The 15,287-nt window shown below is 37.2% G+C and overlaps 1 protein-coding gene across 4 annotated transcripts in view; it reads right to left on the bottom strand.

Annotated features, from left to right (window-relative positions):
* Positions 1-15,287, bottom strand: part of PPP2R5E (protein phosphatase 2 regulatory subunit B'epsilon) — a 72,907-nt gene that overhangs the window by 49,346 nt on the left and 8,274 nt on the right. Inside the window, exon 1 of one of the 4 annotated variants that reach the window (XM_085580903.1) lies at positions 1,323-8,209. The exons of 2 other annotated variants lie outside the window; for them this stretch is intronic. The gene's annotated coding sequence lies outside the window, so the exon portion shown is untranslated. Of the gene's footprint in view, positions 1-354; positions 1,301-1,322; positions 8,210-15,287 lie in introns of those variants that run through there. One more of the 4 variants, XM_085580904.1, reaches the window with a different exon arrangement.

Here is a 15,287-nt window from a genome sequence, read left to right as displayed (position 1 = left end):
GCTTTCCTCTGACTCCACTGCTTTGCTACAGCAGGCAAAGATAAAATATTCTTAAACAGTATCAGCTGCTAAAGTATAACTTAAGTATAACTTTATAGCTTAAGTTACAAACCAAACCAAAAAGTATCCTACTTGAAACTTAAAGCCTAAAACACAAACCACTAGAAAAAGCAAAAAAAAAAAAAAAAAAATTCCACCAAAAAGAAAACCCTAACATCATATTCTTTGTTTAAGCATGAAAATTTCACACTTAGTCGCTCAAAACTGTACTTCAGAAAATACACCTTAAGTATATAAGAAAGTACAATAAAAATTTCTTATTTTTACAGACCTCTCCAAATTGAAGAGCATTACCTTCATTACATCCACAAGATGAGTATTTCCACAAGGTGAATACTAAATTTCCTTCAACAAAGCACTCCAAGTAACATCCCTCCTTTTAGCCTGAGTGTTTACTGAAGGTATGTTTAGAAGTCCAGCACTAGCCTACAGTCTAATTCACTTGTCTAACGAGTGAATTATATTCATAACTGGATGGTGATTAACACTAAACAACCCAACACTCACACAAACAGCACAGCAAATCATTCTTTTCAAACTGCCAATCGCTGAGGTCAAAACATTCATGCTTTTAAGTCAAATTACAATCAACTTCCTCCCCACCCATTCTATTATTTCTTATTCATGCATTGACAAGAGCATGGAAGCCACTTCACAAAAAATAATGGGTCTCTTGGAAGAACCTACACTATTTAAAGATCAAACTAGTTAAAAAACAAAAGAGGGAAAGGGCTTCTTGATTTTTAAAAATAAAATAAACAATAACCAAACAAAACCCAACCGAACAAAACCCAATAAAATTTAATTTCCCCTTTGATTTGCTTCAGATACTTCCTTTTATCCTCTCATAATTTTATCCTTTATAGTGCTCAACTAAACCACCTTTAGGACCAAGCCAAACATTTGTTTTCTAGTACACATTTTTTTCAGAAGTTACCCTGACTAATATAGCAACACTTTGAATTACAAGAAACTCACAGGACTCAGTTCTGGTCTCTGAAGAAATGTTAGGTTCAGAAAAAATTAAGAAGAAATAAAAAAAAATACTACTTTTCACTTCTATTGGAATTCATGCTAAAGCCCCTCTTTATCTTTCCAAACTACATTAACGTAGTTGAGTATTTTCCAACAAAATATTATCAACCTCCTTGAAATACCACTTCTGACAGCAGCAACAGCAGAGGGAAGATAACATAGGGAAGGACTTGTAAGAGCTGGAGTTTGTGCCTGCAGCAAAGCTGCTGACACAGGTTTCTGCTTACCCAGCCTGGATCCTCAGGGCAGCTGTGCCAGGGGAGCCACGGCCATGGGCTGGCACAGGAGGCGGCTCCACAGCTCCTGGCTGCTACAACTTCACTCCAGTTTTCCTGGATAAAGCCACGCCGGCCAGTCCTTTCATCATCTGCATAATCCCAGCCTCTCTGATTGCTGCACTGTAATACCAGTGCCCCAGTGAGTTTTCTTTCCTGAATTATGGCCACGTAGAACATGACCAGGGCTGTGCCAAACAAGATGATTAAGCAGCAAAATACGACGAGGCATGAGTTATATTATTAATATTCCTATCTAGCACTTGCCACGGAGACGAGGGGCTTGTGCAGCCAATAGCAGCTGTGCACAAGGCAAGCTCTTCCACTCTGACTCGCTTTCAAAACAAGAGTAACTATTTCTTTTGAGCAATTTTATTCTTTGGTTGCTTTGACACTGAGCTGTATTGCATAAGTTTACAAATTGCTTCCTTTTTCAAACTCTACCTTGAGACAGCATTGGAGGAAACTCTTAAAAAGGCAGTCTTGAATTATTTTCAGAGAACAAGTGCATAACCATTTCTCAACAAGATCTACTGAATAGAAATTCACTGATATAAACATTTCATATATTTAAAAATAGCTCTATATCAAATTGCCAAAAATTTCAGATTCATCAGCACGCTGTTTCATGCTTCCAAACTTCTTAAAAAATAAACCAAAAAGCAAGTTTTAAGGAGTTCATATAAAACAATAAAATATCCAGGAAACCTCATTTAACCTTATTTTGCTTTCCTGGTTTTTTTGGATATATGAATACGTAAAGCATGACAATAAATTACTGCATGCTCCACTATCAAATTAGTTGAATAAACACTGAAAGCCCAAACAGATGAATTTTCTGAAGCCATAAAAGATCACTTCACAGTGTAGGGATGTGCTGTTCAATATTTCCTAAGAAAGCATTTACTACTGAACTCCTTCCAGCTGACAATGAGGATCGCCAATGCATGGGGTATCAGCCCTGTCCTCAGCAGTAAACAAGAGGGGAGAAAGGGCAGGCAAAGATAGCTGTGCTCAGTCAGGAAGTGAGAAAATAGAAGAGCTTAAGCAGGATCCCAGTTTAAAATTATTTTAACACTATGGCCTTTCTTTAACCTGGTGAGGCTTGCTAAAATGTGCTAAGGAGAGGAAAAACATCCGGTGAAGCAACAAAATTACCTATGGATTTAAGTTAAAAATTTTTTAAAACTCTTAGAGTACAACACTCTTAGGGAAAAAAATTAATTAATTTTGCATAATAAAATCAGGAATTACTGTATTACATTAGAACAAATAATAATTAATTTTAAAACTTTATTCCTAAAGAAAAAACAAACTTCATGCTCAAAATGAAGCAACACTGCTCCAGCCCGAATACCTGAATTTCACTAGGCACTTCATCATCTCTAATCAAGACTTTTTAAAATGTTTGTGATAGTCTCATTTTTGAAAAAACAGAAATTCAATCAGATTTGTTTCTATTAAAATAAAATTAGAGCAATCTTTTAGTTACTTAGCTGTAATAAAAGCAATGAATCTTAAAGACTTAGCATAATGTCATGTGTAATTTTTATCTTGTTTTTCCTCAAAGCTGACAATAATAATTGTTTTTAAAGACTGTCATTTTTATGCCGTATTACTCACAAGATACCAATGTAAAAGAACACTGAGAAATAAAGAGTCAGATTAAAAGCATCCATTAATTCTCAGTGCTCAACTGGAGACATCCTGATTTTTCTGGATGTTTACTCAGCACTGTGTGATACTCAAGACTAGCTCCCACCAAGTTCACTTGCACTTTGAGTCATCCTCCATTCTGTAAATCACCACCTCGTGTCTCAGGCTGAGCAGCAGAAACAGCTAGAGAGCAGTTCTCAACAGCAGAGATTCACCCAGGATTCAAAGAGCAGGGGAAAGAACAGAGACTAATTCCTCCAAGGAAACATCTTACTAGTCTAACTCATGAAAACCTCACTTTTCTTCCCCAATTCCTTCCTGCTTTTCCAACAACTCTTGACAGCTTCACAAGGGGAGAAGTTGGGGTCTTAGAGCTGCAGATTTAGGAAACTGCAAGCTGGAAGAGGCTACCAAAGCAGGTAGTTTAACCTAAATGAAAACAATCCCTAAGATATCCTACAGAAGCAACCCTCCATAAATTAATCTGGTAACATGTGCTCAACTACAACTTCCCAAATCAAGAGTCATGACTTTTAGGAAACTCACAGAGTTTATCATCCATTTAAAGGGCTCCTGCCAGCACAGATTTTTCCTCACTATTAAAACCACATGGTTCCTGCTTTAGCTGACAGCATCAGTTCTTCTATTTAACCAGTATTTCCCCCCCCATAAGACATGACCACATCTGCCCATGAGACTTTATTAATAAACTATTCAAAATATTTTTTTCATTGTATTGGATAAGGCATTTTCTCTGGGTTTTCCATCATTTAATGGGTCTACATCTCTCTTATCCTCCAACAGCTCCTGCAAGTTTGACCATGATGCATCCTTGTACTGATCTTACCAGAGCCCCAGCCAGATCTAACAACGATGCCTCCATCACACCTCAGAGGAAACAAATCACCCTCATCTGCTCCGTGAGGATGACACACCTACACTCTGGTTAATAACAGATGCTAAAATGCCTGGTCATTCTCAATGATGAGAACACTATCTAGCTGTTACACACAGAGTAATCTGCTGTCTCAGAACTCAGCCAGTTTTGGGCTGGTGTTCACAGACACGTCAAAAAACTGACCTAGGGCACAAACAGCACCCCCGACAAAGAGCAAGGGACCACTAGGGGAGTTCTAAAGCATCATTTCATGTGGGCAAACAGGCACTCTTTTAGAAATACATTTTTATCAACTCTGAAAAACACCCCTGAAATGTAAAAAACTGTATACAGCAATTTTAGCCACATTACTGCACAGTGTAGTAGCAAAAAAAAAAAAAATCAAACAACCAAGAACGTATTTATGAAAACTGAAAACTACTTTCTCTCAAAAGCAGAACTAGCAGGCGAGATAGATCAGCACAGGCCCTCTGAAAAGTCTCTTGTAATTTTCTTTGCCTCACTTTAAAAGTGAATAATATCTTTTTTTCTTTCGTGTAATTCTGACAAAGTCTCCTAGGTTTTAGTTAAATCTGCCTACAATGAAATTATCATTTCTAGAGTAAGTAGGCCATGGAAAACTCCACTTTCTATTTAGATTCAAACAAGAGATTGTCATTCATTTGGACATTATTTTGTGGCTCAACGTGAACTTTGAGTGCAACATGCTGAAAAGATAATGTTATTCTCCAGTTTCTATAGCACCTGTTAGAAGCTTCAGGCACACAAAATCAAATCTATTCCAAAGGTACAAAACATTAATCACCTCTTGTGACATTTTGCAAGTTAAGTATCTAATGTGCTCTACTGGAAATGCTTTGTTACCCACACGTGTGCAAACCTCTGCATCAGAAGCAAAACTATCTCCCTTGAAGTTAACTATTTAATAGCCTGGCACAGAGATCCTCTCATCAACTCTCCCCATGGAACAGGTCATAAAAGGAACCCCATTTAGAAATTAATCAGAAGTTCATCCTCCCTCTTAACTACCCTGGTCCTGAGCAGTGGTTTCCTTAGGCCTTTTCTCTATGTTTACTCAGGCTGCACAACACCTTCACACTCTTGTTATCCCTCTTCTCCATCCCTAAAAGAGAAAATAATAAAAAATGCTGGGATACTTCATTTCATGTGTCCATCTCAGTCAGAAATGAAATGGCTAAAGACCCTTTAAATTCTGGCTCAGCAACAAGGTGAGAAACCATGGCAGCTCCCAGGAGTATCCAATCTGCAGGGATGCAGGGAGGGATGATGTTCATGCAGGGATGAAGAAAAGTTCCCCTCTTGGATCATCCCTGAAGCTCTACACACACCTAGCAAAAGCCAAGCCCAGTCCCACCACCTGAGTAATGATGCTTCTGGTCTTCCCAGGTGCTCCCAAAGGCTGCAGCACAAATTAAACCCTTCATTGTGTTATGGTTTAGAAGAATGTTAACAGTAGCACCGAGCTTTCTGGAAACTTCAGAAAACAACACTCAACAGCTTTCAATTTCACAGCTTTTAACTTACATAATCATGATCAGAAACAGTACTGTTCCCTTTGAAAATGAAGTTCAAAATGTTGCATAAACTGACATAATTTAAATAAAAAAAATATAAGACAGGAGGAGAAAGGGCTCAGGGTTGGATTTCTTTTGCCCTCCCATAAAGAGGGAGGAAAATATTTGTAGCTTAACTCTTTTTTTTTTTTAATTCAATACGAACAGCAGATCATATCCAGACAGTAAGTACCTTTTTAAACTGCAAGTCCATTGTCATATTTATCTCACTAATTCTTCCAGTCATTAAATGTCTCTTTTTTTAGGCAAAGCTACTAAACAGCTTCCTAATATTTTCAAGTAGTTTTGGTCCAGGTAGCATCTGCCAACCTCTGAGCTACATTTAGCATCCTCCCACAGTTGAAGCCTAACAGACTTCTCTATTGAGAATTATATCAGCAGCCTCTTTGTCTCCATGCAACTGCTCTTTTACTGAAAATGGTATGGCAGCACACAGAGCACAACACGAATTTAAGCACTGAGGCTGGGAGAAAACTTCTTGTTGTCTGAAGGGGAAAAAAAAAGAGTGAAATCCCACTTACCCTCCTCACTGGAAAAAAGTAAAATGCAGGCCCACCCTCACTGCAGCCATATGGATGCCATCACTGTGGCAAAAGAGACATTTCAGCCTTCAGCCTCTCACTGCCCTGTCAGCCAGTTCCCATCCCTTCCAGGGAATGGATCAGATGGGATAATTTTTAAGGGTCTGTACCAGACAAGGCCATGTTTTACATGGTAGCTTATTTTTTTCTATAAAGGAAATCTCTACTCATGTAAATAGGCTTCCCTGCAATTTACATCTCCTCACAAGATTGTCCTGAATTTTATAAGTACAGTATACTGAAATTCCACACTAACTTTTTTCTTATGTTTAGTATTAGAAGCATGTGGTTTTTTTCAGTATTGTGCATATTGTTGTAAGAACAAATATTGGGACTGATGAGCCAGATTTACTCAACATTGCTGATCATCTTGCTTCTTCTAAAATATGAAACCAGAAGAATTTGTGTTTAACACCAACTACTTAAAACAAAACAAAATAAATACTCGTGGACTTTGAACCCTGGCCTACTATGCAGCGTGCCTTCATTAACAAAAACTTTGCTGTGCAAACCTGCCATTTGACATTATCATTATCCTCATTCCCCAAACACCTTATAAAATCAGATTATTTATCACACTATTATTTATCATCCCCTAACAAACAGTACCTAATATCTTTATTAGACAAACACAGACACCTGACCTTTGACAACTGGTTTTATTTAAGGATAAAAAAAACGCTTTTTCAGGAGATTTTCTCTTTCCCTTACTCTAAGGAAGCAATCCACCAGAAGCACTTTGTGCAATCCTTAGCAAAGCCAGCACCCAAAAGTGTTAAAGCCACTCTAAACAACCCCAGGACACATTCATTTATCCCACCACAGACTTCAAGACTCTTGTGTGGGTGCACACATCTCCTCCTTGAAGCCAAGGTTAAATTTGCTCCTGTTAATGCATCCACTCACTCCCAAGTGGTCAGTGCTAAAAAATCCACTCTGGTTTCTGCCTTAGTCATGCACACAAAGGTAAAGATATTGAAGTTCAATTCAACTTCACACAAGAAATATAAAACAGAAAATAAATCAATTCCTTTTACTTAACACTGTAGGAGATGCTTAAGATCAGCCAAGTGGGAAATTTCATCTTTATTTTTACCTTATTTCTAGAGATGAAATACTACAAAACCTCTTTTTTTACTTATTTGTTTATTCCATCGGCATGAAAATATGAGTAGTGTTTATTTTTTTACTAGCAATTTATTTTATCTATTTGCCAAAATCTATCAATCTGACCTCAGAAGTAAATTTAATCTTCCCAAACTTTATAACCTTAGATACCATCTATCACACTATATTCTCCCCAATTCCAAAGATTTAGTTCTGTAGGAGATAAAGTGGATTAAAGACATATTGAGGATTATAGATTATGCAGTTAGAACAAACACAGGCAAGTATTTCAAATAGCTGACCATACAGAAAGGAATCACATTCTGTTCTCAAGATGATATACAAAAATAGAAAGCACATTCCACTAGGAAAATATTTACTTAATAATTCATCATTTAAGAACTACTATTGTACAGATGAAAGTACAAAAGACAGCACACTGAAATCCATGTGAGGATACATATGTAGTGATTACAACACATCTTCACTTTCAATTCTGATTGGATGTACAAAGTTTACTCTATTCCAGCATGAATCACACTTCAGTTTTCCCTGAAAGTCCTACGTTTAAAACAGATTCCAATTTTTTTGGATAGACAAGGCTGACACACACAATGCTGCCAAAAAGTCTAGAAATAAAAGGATAAAAATCTTCAAGTATGCAACTGGAAAGAAATGCCAGTGAGATAGAAGAATCAATTTAGTCCAGACATTAATAACTTCCTTAATGATCTAATGATTAAAATAGCATATTGATAAAATCTTCTGAGGATATTAAATAGAGAACTTTGAGAAGCAGTAAAATCAGAAATAATACAAAGGAACCTAAGCATATTCCTTACACAGCCAGAAATTAACATGAAATTCCGTTTGGAAAAACATCAGCTAATACATATGGGAAAAATAATCCCAAATATAGATATTCAATATGGACAAGAAACCTGGGAAACAACAATGCAGAAAAACTGCATTAACCACAAATGTAGCATGAGGGAAAGAAAAAAAAAAAAAAAAAAAAAAGAGGGAGGGAGTGTCTAGCTACTGAATTTAGGAATGGCAGGAAGGCTGAATTACTCCCCTTTCATCCACTTGACAGCCCTCCCAAAATGAAGCACACATGAGCGGTACTCTATTCCACTCCTTCTTGCAACTCTGGACATGAGATAGGTCCTGTTCCTTCACACATTTAAAATTACTATCAAGTACTGAGTGCTTTAACTTAAAAGACCAACTGTAATGAAAAACAGTCTGTGAATGTTTTATTGTATATGATGTGGTGTGTTAGCACTTTTTTGTTATATTTGATATATCAGAACTCTTCAATCTAGAAGTATAATACTTCTCCAAAAGCAAATAAACATGAAAATATGCTCATTTCCAAACCATTTGTTTTTTATTGACCATGACGTTTTGGCACATCTCACCACAACTGAAATCACTTTGAAGATTTTGGCTCTCAAATGAATTTTTGCCATAGTGCAATGCCTGTTCATGTTGGGAACAACTGTGCAAAACAAGGGAAGACAAACCAATGCTGCACTCATGTCAAATGAGGTCACCTTAGAATCTATATGAAGGGCAAGGCAATCCTCCTCTCTATTAAAGTCCTTGATTAATAAATTTTCTGAAGAGGAATAAGTGAAACTTGCTTAGAGATACTCAAGGGCTGCTCCTAGCTATTTACTTTTTTTTTTCTCTAGATATTATGGCATTCTTTCATTGGGAGAATATCCCAAAAACTTAAGAAAAATACTTTTACATTGCTAATGGAAATTAGAATGCTCCCAGTTCCCAATCTGCTCAGAAGCATATTGAGAAATTCTAAGTATTTTGGGGGTTTTTTAGATTGTTTTTTTCCGCTGTGATGGTGGGGATGTTTACCTCAAGAGTGTTAACTGGAAGATTTTGTCCCATTTGAGATTATGGGTTACCTGAACCAAAACTTAAACTTGGCCCATGAATCAAGAGCTCCAAATGCTGTTTATTGAACTTGACAATGCACATTATGGATGTGGTAGTTTAGGGACAAACAGGACAATAAAAGAACAGGAAGAAGAACAGACTTGTCCTGAGAAATTCAACACATTTCTCTTGCCACTGGAATTTCCTACAGTTAAAGGGAGACAAAATACTAAAAAAAAGAGATTCTGACAAGATCATTGACTCTGTGGCTGTCTTTTAAGAAAAAGATAGAATCTTCTTATTTGTTATTTGGGACACTTGTTTGTTCTTCCTGAAATTAAAGAAGAGTGAGAAATTTCACTCTGTGACCTGGAATTTCACAGTTAATAGGAGGATGGAGTAAACATAACCTCAAGTACTTTGCTCCTCTCTCCTTCCTTGCCACGATTCCCCGCTGACTCATGGCAATGAAGTGTTTAGAATTTTTCCAGAAGCCTTTTCACTGCCTGGCTTATGCCTAACCCACAGTCTAGAGCTCATTTGCTCATTTCTCTAATATTGGGAGACTCACAGCAGCTCTTTTTACTTGTGACTACAGAGATTAAATCTGGCAGCTCAGATCATATTCCAAAGCAATTTACAGCAACGGACACTTCTTCTGAGATTATGGCATTCAAAATACAGGCTAACAACCACCCTGAAATGCTGACTTCTTGAAGGTCATCTGAAAAGCCCTGCATCCCAACCCTCTCCCACATATACAATGGATCTGCTCCCACATCTTTGTCATCCAGGCACACCACACCACTTTTCCAAGAGCCAAGCCCAGGTGCCAGAACTCTGGTCATGGTCTCCATCACTCAGTTTTGCAGCTGCCCTTGTCAGAGGGACTAAGAATCACTTATTTCCATCAGCCCTCCTAGCCCTAAAAAGAAAAACTGAAGCAGCATCTAGTCCTGAGTGAAATACTTGTTCAAGTCTGGCTACAGTCAAAAACAGATAGAAATTTTTGCTAAGATTCCCTATTAAAGACAAATCACAAGAGTGGCTATTTTCCAGTGAAGAAGGAGGTTTTGTATCCTAGTAAACAGGAGAGGGAGGGGAAAAAGCAATAAATACTCACAAGATTGGCATGGGGGAGAAAGGAAAAGGAAAAATATTGCATGAATAAGAGATATGAAAGATACTGTCTTGCAGCAAGGTCTGATTACTGCAACAGAGGCAGGATGGAGCTGGCATGTTCTTCCCAGGGTGGATCTCCATCCTGACAGGCCTAGTCTTGCCTCCAGAAGTGCACACAAACAACCACTGTAACGCATGCATGGAGCCGAAGATGAGCAGACTTTTTTTCTGTGTAAGTACAGCTAATTTTATTCTATTGAGTTTGTCAGTAGCATCTGCAATCCCCTCCACCTGGAGCGCTCATTTTAACACATGTGAGTTTTATCACCCTCTTGTGGAAAAATATGTTATCGTATCCATCAGAGGTTGCAGGAAGAAAAAGAAGTGGGAGTAAGGGAGGCAGTGATAAGGAACAAGTGAAGGAGAAAACAGAAGTATAGGCTGGGTGGAATAAAGGGAAAGTGAAGGAGAACCAAGATGACATAGTACCACCTCAACTTCTTCAAAAAGCTATCCCAAAAATGTTATTTGAAAACATCAGGAGAGCAAGCTGCCAAATTTACTCTCCCTTGGTAACACTGACAATATTCAAGCAGTAAGTTTTGCTCTCAACAGCAATTCAAGTACTGCCTCAGCTGTAATCACCATCTTTTGCATTTCTGTTTACATATAGGTGGGAAAACATATTCTCTATAAACAGTTTTGAACAGTTAACCTTATATGAAATCAGAAAACACTAACTAGACTTTCGAATTTATGCAGACACTGCATATAACATCTATGTCCTGCTGTTGGAATGTGAAAGTGGAGAGCACATGAGCGTAACTTGCCAAGAAAACAAATGAAAGTTTATGCCTTCACAGTACATCCTACTGGGTAACATAAAGGAAAAATAGAAATATTTAATTCCTCAAAAATCTGAAATCATCCTTCCCTCAGTTTCTGACTATCCACAGTATCAATTTGTAATACAATAAATTTAATTTGCAGTAATTTCCTTTGCAGCATAATCCATATGACAAAAGCATTGAAAGCAACAGACAAGTTTGCCACCACCTACGCTGTAGAACTTGAAAATCCAAGTTCAGTACAAGTACATGCAAAAAGAAAAAAGCCAAAGAAGTCATAATAACATTCAAGTCATGACACCGCAAAGAAGCACAGAAATTGCAGACAACAAAAGCACAACTCAGACTAGGTAGCTATATCATGAGCATTATGAAAAAATACCTCACACACAACGCATCCCTAAAACTTCCTGAAAACCTTCCAGGAAGCCCACAGAAAACTACAGACCACATCCAACTACAGTTACTACAAACTCCAGTTACTTCTTAATGACACTTAACTTTTTTTCTGATTCTCCTCAGAGTTAGAAACTCACTAACAATTCTAATGACAGATCTCCTTAACCTCATAATAAAAGAGTACCAAAGAAATGCTTTCCCCAATATACAAACTACATCTTTGCCCAGCCAGCCTTCACAATGAAAAATATAAAACAACCATGCAACTTATATTTATTTCATTGTTTTAATCAAAATCTGACAGCAAAGAACTTCTCCAGACAACACACAATTTCAAATTAACCTTATTCTTCATGATAGTATCTGGTTTTTCAGAATAAAAATTGTTGAGCTGAGTAGTTCATCGTATCTCCTCCTGGGGGTCAAGTTCTAAAACTGATACTTTTAACCAGCCAGGGCACAAAGGTGTCAGCATTTACTCATCACCCTGGAGACACCACTGATGGTTTACTTCAACTTCTGCAAAATACCAAGTAAGGACAGCTCAATCTGTGACTTGTGCTTTGCAGGAGATGCACCTTTTCCAATTTATAAATATCTTCAAAAATACCCTAATTATGGGCAAACTTCTATAAGCAGAACAGCAGACTGTTTGTCTCCACATCTCTTGTAACTCAGTGAGCTCTGAAGTCCAACACTGAGGTATCAGAACAAGTTCTTCAGCTCAGGGAACACGAGAAACTGATGTTCCAGAAGAGCTGGCACCACGTCCAACCCTGTAAAACAGACTTTACAGCAATCTGATATTCTAATTTTTCTTTTGGGAAGCTACCCAGAAATGATCCATTTCACTTTTTTGCTTTCTGCCCATTTAAGCAGGTACAGCAATTCTGCTATATTATTTTCCATCTCTGCCCCAGACTCTTGCAGATACTACATGAAGGACCTTGCACTTTACAAACAAGGAGAATATTACTGTCTAAGAATCTGTCATACATATTGGAAAGGAAGAAGAGTGGTAAAAAAAGAGAATAAATACAAAATTATGATCCTTTTTTATAAAATGTACTAAAAATATAAGGTTAATATCAGACATATTGTGACTTGAAAAATAAACTTCCTAAAGGAAATTCAAAAGTAAAATAATATTGACATGTATAATTTTGAAAATGTATACATTCTTAGATTTGTTTAATATAACAATTAGGAAAAACTAGTGGTGAAAAGCCTTCCATTGCTGTGGATCATTATCACTCCTAACCAAACTGATTCCTCTTTGGTCTGACTACATGGTTTCATTGAAAACAGACAAAATTTTCAACCACATGCAACAACTAACGGCAGAAAAGTATTTTACACTGATTCTTTGGACAGCTGCCTTATCTTTTGAAATGCTTCATAAAGATCTGTAGCTGCTCTATTTTTTACCTTAAGTAGAAAATCACAGACATAGAAACTAGCAACCCTACATAAATATCCACCAGTATTTCAGATCAGCTGAATTAACTGGTTGAGAGGATACGGGATCAAGCACATCACTAAAATCAGAAGGAGGTGGTTTGTTTCTAACAATCTGTTTTACACTGTGGCTCCCAGACACTTCTCTCAGCAGATGAGAGGCCACACTTAGATCAAGAACTTCTCCAAGAAGTTCTGCCACCAGGAAAAAACCCTCCTGTCACTGCACCTGTAACCAGAATGGCATTATCAAGGAGGTTTCGAATGAAGATTCTAGTATTTTTCTAATAGATTTGCCTTAAACTCTTATGAAGCAAAGTGAGCCCATTTGCTGACACTTGTGAGTTACACAGTTATCACGAGTACAGGAATCCATAAATACCCACCCTACCAAAACTCCCTAAGTCCCCTCCTCTGTTACTAAGGATTTTTGTCTGATTGAGTCAAAGAAACAGCAATAACTTGAATGAAAAAACTGTAGGTGAAAGGAAGTTACCCTGAACCTAAAAATAGTTGTGTGTCCTCCTCCCACTCCCCAGTAAGCATTAATGAAAGTGCTCTTTTCTCAGGGAGGCAGTAGCTTACAATGGATGAATGTGAAAGGACTGCTGCCTTACTATAAAGCTCCAACAATGAACACAAGCACTATCCCATCTGAGAAACAGAAGAGAAAATTAAATAAACTCAAAACCTAAACTTTGTATAAGACATTAAATATGTCTATAGCTTATTTATATACACATATATATTATACACAAACATAGATTTTATAAATACACACACAATTCCAGAGATATGGAAAATGTGTTCTTTCACAACAGCAAAGCTCCATAACATAATCAGCTATAAAGGCAGCACTATACTTCAACAATCATGTGCACTATATAGAAATAATAGCTTGGCTGAACCAGAACTTGTATTTGTTGAAGGTACTTCAGGAAAGGAATATAAAGGAAGTACATATTACAGAAACAGGAGGTTTTATTACAGACCCACAGAGTTACACTGGGGCACAGAAAAGAAAATGGCAATATTATTAGAGAGATAAGTATTACTGGGAAACATTATAAAGACATACTGTACAAGTACAGACTGAAACCAAACATTTTTCATGATGATGGCCAGGTTGAATGGAGCTTTGAGCAACCTGGTCTGTGGAAGGTGTCTCTTGTCCATGGCAGGGGGTTGGAACGAGATAATCTTAAAGTCCCTTCCAGCCCAAACCGTTCTGAGACTCTGTGATTCTATGATAAATTCTAAACATCCTGCAGAAAATTATCAAAATTTTAGACTCAATCTTGTGAAGAGTACAGAAATGCATTTTACGTAATTACAACTTGCTTCACTTTAAAAATTATTAAAAAGAAAAAAGAAAATGGAAAAGTGGGAATCATCATCACTAAACATTTCCAGAGGCCAGACTGGGAAATTCCAGAAGTAAAACAATTACAGTGGAGGCTTCAAAAGCAAAGTAAAACAAAACCAAACCATCTTCCCCCAAGAAACAAAAAATCAGCCACCACCACTGTGGCCATAGGAAAATTGCCAGTCCTAGAGAGACTCAGAGATGGATACAGAGAAGTGACTGGAAACAGTGGAAGACTGGGTGTAAGATGACAGCATTCCTCACTATCTGCATTTTCTCTCATAAGATAAGAGGGTATTTCTTGTACTTAACCTGCCCATTCTCTACGAATGTTGTTCTACAAAAACAAATTCCAAATGCGGGAGACAGTAACAAGCAACCAAAAAAAAAAAAAAAGACAGAATGCAATTAGTGTATTGAAACAACCAGAAACTTTAAGATTATTGGAAAAAATTTACTACAATCAACAGATGCAAACAGATTATAAAGAAGGTTAAGGGCATACTCAAAAACCAACTGACAAGAGCACAAAGAAAGTGAAGAAGTTTATTACTTACGACTAGAACATCATACATATTCATAGAGAAAATACTAAATGGGCTATTTCCTTCTTCCTTTTGAGACTGTGGCCCTGTTCCCAAATCTTACCCAGAGATGGCCTATTATGTCCAGATTTATATCAACCAGAATGGGCATAAAATTCCTAGAAGCAGTTCCAGGATTCATCCCTGATTATGTACATGCAGCTCAAATCGAGTTCCAGTGTTCCTTCCATGCAATAAATTAGGAGTACAAAGATATATTTCTAACTCTGTAAATAAAGCAGAATTTTATTTTGGGAAATCATAGCCACTATGACCCTAAATTCCTGTTTATATAGAGAAGAGAGCATTTAGCTCAGTGATTTTATTAACAGTTTACTGATATTTGCATATCTGATATCTGTAAAACATTCCAAATTTCTCAAATGAAGAGCAGCAAAGAC

The sequence above is a fragment of the Lonchura striata genome, chromosome 5, assembly GCF_050655825.1.
Source record: "Lonchura striata isolate lonStrDom1 chromosome 5, ASM5065582v1, whole genome shotgun sequence".
Classification (NCBI taxonomy): domain Eukaryota; kingdom Metazoa; phylum Chordata; class Aves; order Passeriformes; family Estrildidae; genus Lonchura; species Lonchura striata.
The sequence above is the reverse complement of the archived record's forward strand: the minus strand, read 5'-3'. Positions and strand labels throughout refer to the sequence as shown.